Source organism: Aegilops tauschii, chromosome 2 (assembly GCF_002575655.3).
Source record: "Aegilops tauschii subsp. strangulata cultivar AL8/78 chromosome 2, Aet v6.0, whole genome shotgun sequence".
Taxonomy (NCBI): domain Eukaryota; kingdom Viridiplantae; phylum Streptophyta; class Magnoliopsida; order Poales; family Poaceae; genus Aegilops; species Aegilops tauschii.
The window spans coordinates 171,474,721-171,492,709 of NC_053036.3; positions in this window are offsets into that span (position 1 = coordinate 171,474,721).

Consider the following 17,989-nt stretch of genomic DNA (forward strand, 5'->3'; position numbering starts at 1 on the left):
CACGAGTATGGTTTTTCCAGACCGTTCTTATGCACCTTTTCATGCACCGATTGTTCGAGTTTTAATTATGTGGATTAATGCCTAGAAAATGCACATAATCCCCTAATATGGTAAATGTGTGACACCCCAGCTCAGAGAAACCAGAACGCCCATATTCCAGTCCAGAGATCAAGGAGAAGTCTCTGGAATACATCACTGCTTGACATAGAACAAATCAGCTCTTATTACACAGGATAAGTGATACAAAAGTTTGATGTTACAAAAGAGCAAATCAACATGGCGACACTACGCCTGCGATACTACACTTGCTCTATGCTAGCAGTAGAACAACTCATAGCAGCGGAATACTTCCAGCAGTGGAACAACGATGAAGGTGGTGAACTCCACTCCGGAGGGACTGGCTGGGACACAATCTAGCTCACACGCACGATAACCTCGACAAGCAAGCAATCAATCATGGTATCACCTGTAATCTGGCATGACACGCCAGGTCAGTACATTGAATGTACTTGCAAGCTCACAACAACCAAAAGCATCAAGGCAAAACAACAACATAGCATTAAACAGGTTAATTAATTAACAGCTACTATGATGCGAAAGCAACTACTAAACTTGATATGAACTACTACAATGCTGATAAACCAACATCTCAATCTCAATAACCATCTCACTCTTGGCTAACCGGCCAAGCAATATACCAACTCGATCACCTCGTGATCCACCTGATCAACTCGTGATCAAGACATCCACATGATCACCTCGTGATCAAAATATCCACATGATCACCTCGTGACCACATCACAAACTGAATGATCATCCTCGAGATCATCCCAGCATCATCATCAACATCCTGCCAAACTGTTACTGCTCACAATATATCAACATATAAATCACCTATAAGTCATTCCATCATGTGAGTGTTGATCGAACGGTGTGACCTAGTACGAACTATGCCCATGACCAAGGACGCGGCTATCGATAGATTAAACACACACACTCTACAGAGGTTAGCACACTGTACCTACATCACAGAACCCATGGCCTCCTGCTCCCATTCGGATGGACCAACAACGTTCCGACAAAACCAATCTACTACCATGAAACTCTCCCGGCCACTCTGACTAACTCCCCTCTTGGGCTAAGTCATGGTTGGCCCCGATGTCTACCAAAGACATCCAACAACCACCGTCGTGGCAAAACCAAAAACGGTCCCAAACAGGGACAAGAGATCTCACTACCAACCACGGTCACACAAGGTTATGTCTGCTTACCGGGCCAGGGTAACACACGCCCATAACCTTCCCTCGTTGGAGGCACCGGCGAGAGACATGACAATAGACTGCATTAGGGCCTTCCCATAAAGGCAAATGTGGTTGCACTGTAAAAGCCCGATTAGGTGGCACGTGATCAACTTAATGACGGAATTTATCCCCAAAAATAAACCTGAGATACCTGATACTCCGATATCATCTATCCACCTGTGATCCAAGTCATAGCAATATCCCACAAATAATCTAGAGAATAATATGGTCATAACCTAAAACTCCGAGGGTAGCATATCAACTAAGATCATGATGAATCCAAGTACCAAGAAACTACTAAACCAATAGCAAGAACAAGTATCGAACTAAGATCCACATGTAGTCATCATATCCAAACTCATACTCCAAAACATAATATCAGATACCAACATGAAAATAATCATAATATATGCCACTAATAATCCAATGGCAACATATCATCCACATAAGCTTCAAAATTTTAGTCCTAGAACTCCAAACAGCATCATGGCAATAGCAAGATCAAAAACAACTCCGAGAAATGCCATGCACAAATCATTTATAGCTAATGCAATATTTTAAATAAGTTTAAATAAGTAAACCATGTCACTGCACTGCAATCATGCAAATGGAGGGTGTGGCTTGCCTGGAAGGGATGGATTCACCGGGAAGAACTGCGAGAAGCTTGCAGAAAGAATTGCCGGAAAACATTGTCTCTCGGAAGGGGCTGACTAAGGGCAAGGGCAAAATGGTCACTTTCATAATGTTATCACATGTTGAAAATGATACCAATAGAACGGGCTCGACGAGACGAAGAAGTGGGCTTTGGAATCACCTCATTTGGAGTTGTGAGTGAAAAGTTATAGCCAGACGAAACTTAGGGACCAATCTGTAAAAGAAACTCTACAAACAGGTCCCTAGCTGGTTTAAACAGAAAGCGCCTTTCTCCCGAATATGTCTTCCGCACGAGGAAACACACTTTCAGCCGCAGTAAGAGGAAAATACGCTTTCGTGTGGTAAAAACGTATTTTTGTAAACGCGCTTCCACTTATCCAGCTAGGCAGGGGGCGGGGCCGGGCTCTGTGCCACTTACAGGTGGGTCCCACCTCACCTTTCTCTCTCCTCCTTGCCTCCTTCTTCTTCCTCCCGACTGCACTGGAATGAGGCGAGGCCGGCCAGCCTCGATGAGGATTCCGGGCGGCTCCAGCCACGGTTCTGGCCGGCCGACCTAGCAGAGAGCTCAGCGCATCGAGCTGCACCCATCCAGGGGTAGAACGGACCTCGAGGAGGGCGGGCACACCCTGGGCCGAGGCAAACGACATGTTTTGATGAAGAAGGGCAACGTCGTCCGGTCGTGGAGAAGAGGAGCTGGTGGTGCAGGGAGGTTTGCGGTGGTGGAGGTGGCCTCTGGTAGTGGAAAGAAGGAGGGGAAGAGCTAGGCATTGCCCCAATTTGAGAGGAGGCCGGCGGCGGGCACGACGGCCATGGGGGTCGAGGAGGAGCCCTCGAGCTCGGGGAAGTGGATGGGCAGGGCTAGAGGAGGTGCAGGAGACGAGTGGTGAGGAGAGACGAGGTCGGGGAGGCCTTAAATAGGCGCGGGGCGAGGTGGCTGAGCTGGAGTCGCCGTAGACGCAGACGCGTGGCCACGTTCGCGTGATCGACGGTAGGCGATGTGTGAGGAACAGGGGAGGGCTCATGGGGAGCTAGACGACGCCAGGAAGCAAGGGGAGGAAGAAGACAGGCGCCATTAAAGCGAGACCGCCGCTGTTCGCCCGTGGGCGTGCATCGGCGAGCGCCGACGAGGAGGTTTCTGGAGGGGATAGGGGTCCAGGGAGGCGGAGACGACAAGGGGAAGCCACTGGACATGCTCACGCGCGCGAAGATGACGAGAGGGAGAGGTGCTAGAGCTAGGCGACGTCCTGGATGCGGCCAATGCGAACAGAGCGTGTGAATTGCCATGCTAGCGTCGTAGTCACCACGGGATATGTCACGGGGAGGACACAAGAGGCAGGGAACTATGTCTAGCCGATAGTCCTTCCATGATGGAGCATTTATGAGGCTCTGGCTTGATTTGACGTGTTGTGGTTAGATGGTAGTGATCGTCTGAAGTTTGTTGTAGCAAACTTGGATGTGCACTGGTGATCAACAAGGAATAACTAAGGGCCAAATAAGTTGTCTGGGGTGATTAAGTAAGGAAGGACTATGATCCTGGAGGTTTTGAGGAGAAATGGACCAAGGCTTAATATAGTTGCTTTGCAACTGACCAAAATGGTCCAGAAAAGAGATCGAGATAATGCACTCAAATGAAAAAGCCACTTGAGCTGAAGTTTGGCAAGGAAGGGTTATCTGGCCATATGGAGATGCTATAGAAATTTCATACCAAATGGACAAGCCAAAATGGTACTTGCTTCACAAACATCCTCTCTGTCTAGAAACTTGCAAAAGTTCTAGAGAAATATGGGTTGATGAATTGATCCCAAAATTGGTGGAGAGAGGTTTTATGGTCATGAGAATGCTCTGGTAAATTTTCAGCCAAAATGAAGCAATATAAAATATAATTGCTTCACAACCTGAAAATATTGACAGAAGCAAAGATTTGTATTGTGCTCACATAGATGATTGTATGGAGCTGAAAATTGGAGGAGTGTGATAATATGAGCACATTAAGGAGTTTGCAAATTTCAACTCATTTGGATACTCCTAGCTAGTACTTCCTTCACAATGGCTTCTGTCTGATAGAAACTTTGAAAAATTGCTGAGGAAGATTGGCTAGGCAAATGAAGTTGAATTTTTTCATGAGGCAATGATTTGGATGTAGAAGCATGCCCAAAAAGTTTGGGAGCAAACAAGGAAAGATAGGTGGCACTTCCTTCACAGAAAGCCACATTGGACAGAAATGAAGAATAATTATTGGCGAATTATTTTTGGGCTAGTATAGGAAAGTTTGGGCATATTTGAGCAACATATGACCCAAAGAAATTATGAGAATTATTTTGGAATTTTGGGAGTGATAGAAGTATAGGTTGCTTCACAACCTAGGGCAGACAGGGTTAATCCTTTAATAGAAAAAGAATATTCCCCAAGAAAATGAATTATGGAGTTGGGCTAGAATGGAAATGGCATGGTCTTGGAAAGTTTTGAGAATGATAAGCCACTTGGGAGAAGAAGAAATGATGATCTCCCAGGTTTCAAGTCCACAGAACCACTCCAAAAAAAGAAAAACTGAGCAAAAACCAATAAATCAAAAAGAAAAAGAAAAGGGCCAAAAACCAGGATGTTACAAAATGAGCCCGGAAAAATGCCAAATTTGAACACGTTGCGTTCGAGGGGGTATGTTGATTGTAGAAAAAACTGAATGACAAGCCAGGAAGGAAATTTGGATTCCCAGCCCCTTCAATCTTGTTGATTTCCCCCTCAAAACCATGAAATTTCCGCGGTGATGGTTCGATTTATGAATTGCGTGCATGATTACATAAGACAAACATTCTCAAATTTTTACCAGGGCATGGTGAGGCCATACCATGGAACCACGACAGACGTCATGTTTTCCAAGCATGTATTTCATTTTTGTATAGAACCCAGTAAACACATTTCCTTGAAATATCTGCCCATTCCTTGCAAAAGGCATGATAATTTACTAAATAGCACGATCATGGTTTTCCAGACCGTTCTCATGCACCTTTTCAAGCACTGATTTTTTGAATTTGAATTATGTGCATTAATCCCTAGAAAATGCACATAATCCCCTAAATATTGTAAATGAACCTGGAAAAGTGCCAAATTTGAACACGGTGATTAGCAGGGTTATGTTCATCGTAGAAAAAACTCATGGACAAAGGACAAAGGAAATTTGGATTGCCATTCAATCTCGGTGATTTACTATCGCACATGATTCATCTCTGTCGCCTCTGCGAACCGTGTGTGTTCACTCACACATGCAAAAGGAAAAAAGAAAACCCTCGCCCACTTCATCCCCACCCACTCGCCGCGGACTCCTCCGCAACTCTGCATCTCATCAACTTCTATCGCGGCGGCCACCCTAAGCTCGACTGCTGTTGTCGGTAGGCAGAGGTCGCGCTCCAAACGGCATGGGATTTCGTCCCTACCACTTTCTGCCGCCTATCTGCACCGAAATTCTAGACTCTGGTCGACTGGGGTTTTCTGTGGGATTGGGCCGGGGATTTTTCTCATGGACAAGGTAATCAACTTAGCAAAATATTCACTCATCTCTTATTGCAGTCCGTCCGTCGCTGTTAATCAACCGGCAGAAATCGCCGTGGAATCACTTTTGTTCTAGCTGATTCGTGGGTGTTCATTCATGTGTCCACAGTGCGAGCACAAATCGGGCAAGTGTGGTCGCGGCCAGTCAGAAATGAAGTTCTATCTCACCATTCCGGATGACTTCAGGGAGCGCTCGGTATGTTCAATCTCAACCTACCACGGTCGGCATGGCCTAAATTTGTGAACATATACCGTCTGTTGCTACATTATCTATATATTTGCATCAAATCTTTGTTACCTTATCTATTTTTAATTATATATTTTTGTACTTCGCTTTCATCTATATATTGATCTGTTCTATCAGTTACTCCCATATTTGCATCTTGCTCTGTTATTTCAATATATCTAATTTACGATCTTAATTTTCATTTCAAGCAGTACATCCCTTGCTTTGCAAGAACAGGAGTAGAAGGAAATCTTCGGCTTTAGTTTGTTGATGACTCCCAGGATGTCATATTTACAACGCAGCATGGATTTACAATGACGGTTAGCGTAAAACTTGATGAAGATGGTCACTCCTATTTTAATGCGGACCTTTGGAGAAAAATGTCTAATTTTTATGAACTGAAAGCTGGCAATAAAATTCTAGTGCGTGCACCACAGCCTGGTCTAATTAACATGGACGTTTACTTCCCCAACGTCATCAGCCGATCAAAGTCCGATTGAGGTTAGTGTCCTTTCAACTTTCTCCATGCTGTCATATTACTTAGCAAAATCGGGATATTTATTCTGACTAATTGATCACTATTTAAGCAACCAATTGTGATATCATTTTCTGACTCTGTTCCTAGGCAGTAAAAAATTCTATTTACCAATTTATGCGCACTATATATTCTTCTGCCATGTTCTGAATAAATAATACCTTTCCACCTTTTAAGCAGGATATGTTGGATGCATAGTGAACGCTCACTACTGCAGGATGCTGCTAACATGACACTACGATCAGAGACCCGTCGACGAAACTGTGTGCGATGCAATAATCGCAAACGGTGGTGTAAAAAATCATCAAAAAGGCGCAAAACGTTTGCGATGACGGGTGCATCAAACACGGTTCAGATTTTAGTTGCATGTGCGATTCAGGGCATACGGTTCAGTTCAATTAACCATTTTCGATGAGGAGGAACAAAAGAAACGGGCAACCAGATGAAGGTGTGTGTGCGATGTATAGCATATGGTTCACTCGGATGAACTGTTTGTGATTAGGCAACACAAAAGAAACGGTTAGCCAGATCAAGGTGTGTGCGATGTACAACATACAGTTCACTTGGATGAATTGTTTTTGATTAGGCAACACAAAAGAAACGGTTAGCCAGATCAAGGTGTGTGCGATGTACGACATGCGGTTCACCCGGATGAACTGTTTGCGTTGAAACCAGAGAATAGAAACGGTTCAATATAACAAATACGATAAATATTGCAAGGTTCAAATTCAAAGATTACAACGCCCAAATTCAAACATTGCAAGCTGCGTCATTTCTGAAAAGGGATCAGCCGCTCACAAGTCATGTATGGGTTTGACACAATAACTTCCAATTTCTTTGCCATATGCTCTACCAATACGAAGTTCTGCATTTTTGGAGGCACTTCCATTCCACAGTACCAGCCGGCTCTGATAATCATACCATTGATCTTTCCTAATTAAATGCGTGTTCAACCTCAGGACCCTCAGCACCTTTGCTCTGGCGAGTGTACTCTCTGGTGGGGTCCCTCAGAAGGAGTTCAAAGTAATATTTGAGAGATGCAGATCCAGGCATTTGATGTGATTGTCGTTATAAACATCATCCACCTCCGGGCCTAATATGCACTGCAAAAGAATAGAATGTGTTAGTGTCTACATGCAGTTTTGAACACTACTACACACCCATTTGGTTTGCAGGATTTGTAAAATGCACCAATGTGCCATCTTTGATCTGGCATGATTAACATGGGCATTTGATTACAATCTACTCCCTCCATCCCATAATGTAAGACATTTTTTGACACTACACTAGTGTTAAAAAATGTCTTACATTATGGGACGGAGGGAGTAGAAACATGTAGCCCTCTTCACAAGAGGTTGGATTGGATGAAAAATTCCCTAAGAAAACTAGTACAGATGAATCCAAAGGAGAAATGCTTATTGACGATTGTAACCATATGAAAGAAGCAACCAATATGGGGTGGGGGTGTATGTCCTAAAATCCTCCAAAATTCCTTCAGAAATCGTAGTACATTGTCATTGTAAACTTGGGAAAAGGTGCAAAAATTTGAACTCCCTTATGGTTAACATCTAACAGGAAAGGAACATCACCTCGATATACAGCTTCTTCAGGCACGGAAAGCATCTCAGGCAACTGATACTTGGGCCAGGTTGGGGCCGACAGATTCTAGTGCCAAGACCTTCACTATGCCCAGAGTCTGGGTGAAGCTTCGCTGGATGACAAACGAACATACATCTTCAAAACTAGAAATAATGTTGATATCAAGAAGGAGAGGTATATAAGGTGACCGTTGTACCTGAAAGTTGAAGTATTTGACAGACGAGTAGCCCACCACTTTCAATTTCGGCGCAGAAATGACATTGATTCTTGTTGGACCTTGTTGATCAACTACAAGTAATCTCTCAAGTGATGGTGTGTCCTGGATGACCATATTGTGGTCCACCCTTTGTGATCTCTCGTTACAGCACCAGCAACACACATAAATAGTCCGGAGAGTCCTGGAGGTGATGTGCAAGGTACTCGACCAATTCATCGCCTGAAGACGAAGGAACTCGAGTGCAGTACAGCCACGGAGCAGGCGCACCATGTCATCCTTTGGGATGCGGACAGCGACGAGCTCGAGGTGCTTCAGTCGTGGTAGAAAAAGAGCGGGCGCGTCATTAAGGGGGAGTGGGAATGGCAGTTCATGAACTTGGCGAGGCGCAGCATGGGCGCGAAGTGGAGCGCGGACATTGGTAGCAAGCGCATATGCCCATCATTATAACTTAGCTTCTCGAGCTGATCTATGGCGCGGGATCAGAACCACTCGTCAAGCTTGGCTCGGTCCTTGCCATTTGAATGGAACTTGCCCGTGATAAGGCCTTTGATTGGGCCATCGTGACTGTCGAGGATCTGGGAGAACGCATCCAAGCTTTGGTGATAACCATGGAAGAGCTTGTGCGCGTCGAGGAGGTCGATAGGGGTGCAGAGCCATAGGGTGTGCCACCGCCGAGAAAGGGCGGCTGTCCTCGCCTTATTTGATTGGGAGAAGGGATATGATGACTATCAACATATCATCGGGGAGGTTGTTGATGAAGTCTAGGCCTGCTGGAGTCACTTGCGATTCTTTCTCGACCCGCCTCCGCTTGTTGGCAGCCTCGTTCTCCACCTCGTCGGCGGGGACGGAAACCTCTGTCTCCATATTCACGTCGTGCTCCGGTGCTTCAGCAGCCCCGGCGTCGCCACTCCCTTTGATGGGGCGCTTCGGCGGCATCCTCGTACACTGACGGCTTTGAGGACTCAGAGTGGTGTCGAGGGTGCGGGCGGAGAGAGAGGAATTGTGTGTGTGGCAAAGATGGGGGGTGCGGCCGCTCAGCGGTGCCATTAATATAGACCAGTGGGAGCGAGGTGGGCGGCGGTCCAAGGCTGTCTCACTTCCCGATGAGAATGACTACTTAATCTCTAGTATGAATGAAATCTATGGTTAATTACTGAATTTTAGTTGCAAAAAGTCTGGCTTTAATTTGCATACCGTAATCTGAACCGTTTGCGTTGAAGAGATGCACAGATCCTGCGTTGAACAGCTTGTACGCTTCCCGGTGAGCTTGCGCACCGGACTGCGCTCGCACGCCTCCTGTTCAGTCAAGCAGCTGTCCAGACGGCACCTCCTATAGCAATTAAAACCAAGACACGTGGCGTCATGTGAATGGTTAACCAAACGCACACGGTTTGAATTATACAAACGTTTGAGATATTAAAGTGGCAGCTATTTTTTTCAAAATGCCTTTGTTGGCTGTCATTATTGGAGTGCGCCTTCTCTCAAAATGGACACGAAAAATACCACAGCATGTCGGGTGCCCTTCCATGATAGCATGCCAAGTTTCATGAATTTCAGACGAGTTTTAGATTTACTAGAATTTAAAAACAAAGTATCTCAACGTTTTGCCGGCAATCAACGGTGCCCTAGTGTTTGAAATTCATTCTTACTTCTTGCATGCACCCAAGGACACAGATTTGATTTTTCAACCAATTTATATGCACTGGAGCATGTGCATGTAGTTCAAATTTGAATTATGCACATAAATGCATTGAAAACTCAGTTAATGCATAAAAATGTCCAAATGAACCCCGAAAAATCACAAAAAATTGACACAACACTCCTGTTGTTCTATGTTGACACAAGAAACATTTTGAAAGCAATAAGAGGCAATGGATATCGTTTCGTCCACAAAGGTGGGGCATTCCCTACCGAAACAATCATGGTTGTTGTGAGAAGCATATACCCAGACCTGCCCCAAATGGGACAACAAATTTACCACGGCATGTTGATGCTGCTCCATGATAGCATGGCAAGTTTCATGAATTTCAGACGAGTTTTGGATTTACGAGAATTTAAAAACCAGGCATCTCAATGTTTTGCCGGCAATCAACGGTGCCCTGGTGTTTGAAATTCATTCCCATTTCTTGCATGGGACCTAAGCATGCACCCAAGGACACATATTTGATTTTTCAACCAATTTATATGCACTAGAGCATGTGCATGTAGTTCAAATTTGAATTATGCACATAAATGCATTGAAAACTCATTTAATGCATAAAAATGTCCAAACGAACCCTAAATAATTCCAATTCTTTTATGGTCACTGCAGATAAACGGTTTAGCAATTCAAATACCGTCCATGGCCGCTGTGGCCCCATTATGTAATTTAAATCAAGACGAAAAATCAAGTAGATCCCACACAGTTTTTTTTAGAACAAGATCCCACACATTTATTATAACCAACCGTGTGAGATGCAGCACAAAATATCTTGGAGCACCGTCGGAGTATAGTACACATACGGCTTACGCAAGAAGGTGCGACGGCTACAGTCCATAGCCTGCTCTGAATAAGGGACCGTGTCTGATGACACTTTTCGCGCCAGTTTTTTTGGCTGAAGCGGTTCCAAATTTTCGGCTGCCGTGGAAATATCTACCTCCCTGCCCCTCCCCCTTGCCCAAAGCCACATTTCCCCTGTTTTCCGCCTTCCTTTCCAAGTTGAAACCTTCACTCCTTGCTTGCAGTGCTGCCGCCTCCTCGCCGGCGACCCTCCTTCACAGTGCTCGGCCTCGCCTATCCAGGCAAGTAATCCACAACCGACCCCCATCCTCCTCCTCCTTCCACATCCCACATGCCCCGACCGCCGGCGCGAGCGCGACACCTTCCACCCAAATCACCGACACCTCCACCAAATAAGCACCGGCCTAAGCCATGGTGCACGCAGTATAGCCAGGACCTCAAGGAGCATTTGGCAGCGGAGAAGAACATCGCGGCCGCACGCGCGGATGAGGTCGCGATGCCTGCCATTCGTGCCGACCCCCAAATCTTGGAGGAGCACCTCGCCGTCGAGGCCATCGTTGACGCCTCGCGCGCCGACGCCGCTACACGGTTGGCTGCTTTAAACCATAGTTCGTAGCGTTTTCTCAAGGCCACCATCAGTGCCTTCGACGAAGACTATGAGGTGTTTTCTCAGCGTGCACGTGCTTACCTCATCTCGAGAGCCAGTAGGTTGGTGCCCGGAGCGGCTCAGGCAACTCACCACTACAACGAGGGAACCCATGATGCGGAGGCCTCGCCCTCTTCCATATCCAAGGAGCCAATCGTCATCGATATCTCCGACAATGAGGAGTAGCTTGTCTTAGTAGCTCACTATAAGGACCCATGTTCAGTTTGCTAGCTACCGCCTTTCCTTAACAAATTCTAGTGAATTGTGCTATCTGCTTTGACCATGCAATCTTCTGCTATAATGTATATGTTCTATATGTCGTGCAATGTGGTGTTCAATTAACTGCTTGGTTCAGTTCTGCAAATGTGATGTTCAATTCTTCAGGGTGCAATATTTCCAGTTGTTAAGCATGCTTGGTTTGGTTAACTGTCTGATCTTCTATTAGGAGTATGTTATATTGTTCAATTGGTGTTTAGTTAACTGCTTGGTTCATTTGTTGTGGCTTGGTTCACTTGTTGTGGTGTTTAGTTATCTGCTTGGTTCAATTCTGCAATGCGATGTTCAATTGTTGTGGCTGCATTCTGTTATTATATACCATGTGAGGAATAAATCGAATTTGGCTGTACTAAATACACGAGAAACAAATACAATTATTATATTTCCAAGTTGTTAAGCATGCTTGGTTACTATTAGGAGTATGTTATAGTGTGCAATGTGGTGCTCAGTTAACGTTTGGTTCATTTGTTGTGGTGTTTAGTTAACTACTTGGTTCAATTCTGCAATGCGATGTTCAATTGTTGTGGCTGCATTCTGTTATTCTATACCATGTGAGGAATAAATCGAATTTGGCTGTACTAAATACATGAGAAACAAATACAATTGCTATATTTCCAAGTTGTTAAGCATGCTTGGTTTGGTTAACTGTCTAATCTTCTATTAGGAGTATGTTATATTGTGCAATGTGGTGCTCAGTTAATGTTTGGTTCATTTGTTGTGGTGTTTAGTTAACTACTTGATTCAATTCTGCAATGCGATGTTCAATTGCTGTGGCTGCATTCTGTTATTGTATACCATGTGAGGAATAAATCGAATTTGGCTGCACTTAATACATGATAAACATATACAAGTGCTATATTTCCTAGTTCTTAATCATGCTTGGTTTGGATAAATGGGTTTTCCATGTGGCTTGAATTAATCTGATGAATCTGCAATGTACTTATTTTTCATCAACATATTTTACTGATAGCATGCGAACCCTTACTTAACCTGATGACTAACTACCTTTTATGTCTTGCAGGGAAACAATGGGAAGCACTGAGGTTTACAAGATGGTACTAACTATTATACCTTGCCTTTTTTATTCCTTTGCCACGTTTCCAATATAGAGAAGATATTTATGCACATCCTTGTTTTCATGGTTCACTGATGATTACCTCTCAAACCACCTCTGTGGTCAGGAGGCGAGGAAAGTTTTCATACAACACCCACGGTTCAATATTGAGTGTTCTTGAAGAGGTCGAAGGATGGACGGTCAATCATCCATAGGCACTGGCCTAAAGTTGCAAAGAGCTTCAACATGAATGAAGGCTCAATATTCGCCTTCCGCTTCAGCAGTTTTCCAGATGAGATGCATCTCTCTATGTACCGTCTATGATGCTAATTTCGAAAGGTTCTAAATGTTGCATGTGAAACTTGCTGCTGGTGCAGTTGTGTAATGGCGTGGCTGAGTGCTGAAGCTATATCATGTTGTACTACGATGTATTTCAATTATGAAATCCTACTTCCTTAATATGGAAATGGAATATATTATGTGCTTAATATGAATGTCAATTAGATTAGTAAATGGATTATTAATAATAGGACAATTAGCCCGCTAATTGGCCAATTAGCTTGCTAATTGGGTTTTCCTATTGCAAAAGGTTAATGAGGAAACACCATGGGCGATGACCTCAGGGAACGCACACGGTTTATAGGAATAAATTGTGTTGGATCAATGAACAATCACACATGATATTCTCTTCAAAACTGTTTGTGTTACGCCACCTTGCGCAAACGTTTTCCTTGTAGTGACTGTGTGGGATGTATATACGAACGGAAATGTTTAGTGGTGACTGACTGTGTGGGATGTACATACGACCGGAAATGATTTCGCCAGTATAATTGTATTTTTTGAGCACTACTGTATGTATTTCTATATTTGAGTGCTCGCCGGTCGCACACGACCTCATTTTGCCGAGCGTGTGTGCCAGGAGGGCATATCCCCAACGGTTTCTGGGGCGTGTGGGAAGGACCCCCCTATCGCCCACACTCACTTGGCGACGGTTCTGAATGCCGTCGCGGAAAGGGGTTAAAAACTGTTTGTTTAGGACCGACGCGTACCAGTGGCTGTGTATGTTAATAAGCGTACCAAATTTCACCGGAAGGACTTGAAGCATGTCATAAACTTTGTTGATAATCTGACAGAGATAGCATATCGTATGAAGAATGCTGGATTTTGGATGGGATTAATTATACCTATGGTGCACACATTGAACAAGACCAATTGTGTGCACAAAACGCTCGTAGAAAGTCTTATTTTAATGTTGATGCTCATAAACTATATATATCTTCAATGATATGTTACAATTGGTTATTATTCTACATTTCAACAGAAATTGCCCGTTGTAGCAGTTCCTGGATCGATTTCCCGGCGTGGTCGAATTACACTTGTGCCTGCTAATAACGCCAAAGTGATTGTGTCACATCCTAGTTAGTTCATGCATTAGAGTGTTGCATCATGTCTACATTTCACAGAAACCTGAAATGGGGATGCCAGAAACCCCCAGCACCCCCCCTGGAACAACTAGGGTTTACTAAATTTTTTCCAATGAACCTGAAATGCCCTCCATAAATGTTCACCACCTTTGGTCTTTGTTAAAACCTCTGCCAAAAATGGTTTCATATTTTTGGAGGCCATCTTGGATTTTTGCACAAGCCATAAGTATTTGCATTTGGGCATTTTAAATGCTATAAATATTTTCAAATGCCCAAATAATCTTGGAAGTATTTTTAGGCTGTTGGGAATAATCTCAAAGGTGCCTCAGAATATTTCCAGGATTTTTCCAAATGAAATAGTATTTTTACTATTTCAAAACACAGTACAGAAATAAATAAAAAAGAGAAAAGAACAGAAGGCAGAAAACTTACCTGGCAGCCCACCTGGCGGCCCAGCACTGTGCTGGCCCGCGCCAGTCAGCTGCCTGCTCTCGCCAGAGCAGGCAGAGAGCTAACGCCGGCGAGCGTGAGCTCGCCACGGCGCCAGCAGCTTGCCGCCCCCACCGCGGATGAGCTGGCCGACCTCTCTCGACGCGCCCCGAGCCCCTGGACATTGCCATTCTCCCCCATCGCCTCTCCCTCGCCTTCTCCCCACCATGGCCGACGCCGCCGCAGCCACCTCACCGGAGTAGCCGCGCCCACCGTCGACCTCGCGCCGTACTAACGTGTCCTACAGCACCGCCGTCGCCCACTCCTTCGAGCAAGCCGAGCCCCGAGCGCTCGTTTGCCCCGAAGCTCCGTCACCGACCTCGCCTTCGCCGCTCACCGTCGGAGATCCCCTCCGCCGTCGCCACTGCTATAGCTCGTCTCCGACCCCGCCGTCTGCTCCCTCGCAACCGCCGTGAGCATGGCCACCTTTCCATCCTCTCCTCTCTCTCTCCCGAGCTCTGTAGCCACCGCACGAAGCTCACCCAAACGCGCCGCCGCACGAGCTCGTCGCCGACGAGGCTCCGGCCATCCAACGGCCGCACCACCGTAACCATTAGTTCCACCGCAACGCCAGGAACCCGTAGCGCCCTCGCACGTTCCTCGCCGCGCTCTCTAGCTACGGTTCCGACTACGCCCGTACCCCGGCAGCCGCACGGCTCGTCGCCGGCGTCGATTCCGGCGACCCCGAGCTCCACTACCACCACCAGTCGACGCGGCTCGCCCCCAGCTACACGTAGGTACTCTCCGCCGTCCTTTTGGTCGCCGGAGGGGGATCCCGCACTCCACCGCCGCGTCTGGACGTCGCCGGCGGCTAAACGCCGGCGAGTCAACGTGGTTTGACCACGGTTTAACCCCCCCAGTGTCACTGACGAGTGGGGCCCGCCTGCTAACTAATCTGAGTTAGAGTTAAAACTAATCCTAATTAATTAATTACCTAACAGTGACACTGACACAGGGGACCCACACGTCAGGATTGACCTGGACGACCCCGTTGACCTGCTGACGTCACACTGACGTCAGGCTGACGCAGTAAAGCTTTTACTGGAATTATTCTTATATTGGAAATTCCATAAATTATCACAAACTTCAAAAAATCATAGAAAATAATCTATAGCTCAGAATGAAAAGATTTATATATGAAAAATGATCAGAAAAATCCATTCTATCCATCTGTACTGGTTTCATGCATGATTAAGCAAGTTAACCTACTGTTTTGTACAGAACAAGATAAAGCATTTATATGGGCCATTTATGAACTTGGAATTTGAATCTTTGATTCAAATTAGTCCAAACCCATCTGGTCTTAGTTGCATTAGTCCAACACATCCATCTTGCCATGTCTCATGCATGCATCATATTGTTGCACTTGCTTGGTGTTGATTATGCTTCGGTATGCTCATCGTGGTAGGTCCTGCCTCCGAGGATATTCACGAGTATCCAACTGAAGGGCAGTATCCCACCACCACTCCGTCAGGCAAGCAACCCATTGATCATTTCGATACAAACCAATCTTCTCGCTTCTGCTCTCGTTTACTGCATTAAGACAACGCGATTCAAACTGCTGTGTGTTGCGGTAGTTGAACCCACTTTCCTTTGCATGACCTGTCATTGCCACAGTAACTAGATGAAACCCACTAGCATGTGTAGGACTTGATTGAGCCATGTTGTGTTCCTACAATGCTATGCTTGCTATGCTTAGAGTTGTGTCAGGTCTGGCTCATCAGGGTAACTGGAGTGAAAGTGTGTGTGTCGGTAAGGAGAGTAAAGTGTTGAATACGATTTGGTAAAGGTATCGATGGGAGGCCATGTAGGAGTACATGGTGGGTTGTTTCATTGAGACCGTCCCTAAGAACTGAGATCTGTATGCGTGATTTAAGATTCAGCTACTACCACACATTGGGCCCGAAACCAATGGACCCCCTCGGCTTCTTATTCACCCTTGTCCTCTGTCCAGGAGTTGCACGTAGTTTCTGGTGTTTGTAGTAAGCTGGAGGCCGTGGACAGCGCTGACCAAGGGGTGGGCTGTGATGCGGTAGGCTCGTGGCCCGGTGTACCGAGTCGCCCGTTTGGTGATCGGGAACCCTGCACACATCGTTCGGGGCCGTAAGTGGAAACCCCGGCCGGACTCCCTGCGGATGGAACCTGAATAGGCGATAAACCTGGACTAGAGACTCGAGTGTTTAGGTAGGCTGTGGCCGACACCCACGTTGGGCTTCCGCTTGAAGGTTGCCGAGTACACGTCGTGTAGCGACGATAAGTGGTGAGAGCGTGTGTGACGAAGTACACCCCTGCAGGGTATGAAACTATTCGAATAGCCGCGTCCGCGGTAAAGGACTACTTGGTCGCTTATGCAGTTCGTAGACAAGTAAATGGATACTACTAAAAGCCTCAAGATAAGTGTGAGTACCGCGGATGGCCCTCTCGTTGGATGACGAGGGAGGATCCACGGTGGAGTATTGAGATGGTGATTAGTGGACTCGTGTGCGAAAACTATTTCACAAGTGGTGTATCGTAGGATAGCTTAGCCAAGAGTCAAAGCTGGCTTGCTGCAATAACCCCCCCTACCTTCTTGAGAATGAGCATGTATAATAGGATCTGTTGTAAGACTTGCTGAGTACCTTTGTACTCATGTTGCTCTAATTACTGTTTTCAGACGACAACACCGCCCCTTCTGACGGGTTCTACGTAGAACTCGACGACGACAAGTGACGCGCCACCCAGGTGGTGATCTAGGCTTGTGAAGGGCCTATATAGATAGACAGGCTTCGTCAAGCCTTCTTTCTTTCTAGAGTCTGTACCCAGACAGTTTGCTTCCGCATGTGCTTGTATGATTGTATGACTTGAGTGTCGGGTCATGTGCCCCTATCTGTATGAACAAGTTATGTAAGGCTCTCCGGAGCCCTTTAAATAAAGTACTTGAGTTGTAGAGTTTTGTTGTGATGCCATGTTGTATTTGCACATATCGAGCATATTGTGTGTATGTTTGAAATGCTTGGTATGTGTGGGATCCGACAATCTAGTTGTTATCTTTAGCAGCCTCTCTTATGGGGAAATGTAGTCTAGTGCCTCCTTGAGCCATAGTAGTCCGCTACAGCCCGGTTCACCGGAGTCCTGCTAGCCCAGCACTACTGCTCTGGACACTTGACTGGCCGGCATGTGAGTCATATCGTTCCTGTGTCTGTCCCTTCGGGGAAATGTCACGCGGTGACATCCGGAGTCCTGCCTAGCCTGCTACAGCCCGGGTTCCCGGAGTCCTGTTAGCCCAGTGCTACAGCCCGGATTCACACGCTGCTGACCGACACGTTCGATGCCGATTCATGTATGCCTGTCCCCATACGTTAGTGCCGCTTTGGGTTCACGACTAGCCATGTCGGCCCGGGTTCTCTGTCATATGGATGCTAGCGACATTATCATATACGTGAGCCAAAAGGCGCAAACGGTCCCGGGCCATGGTAAGGCGACACCGTGGGAGTACCGTGCGTGAGGCCGCAATGTTATATGAGGTGTTACAGGCTAGACCGG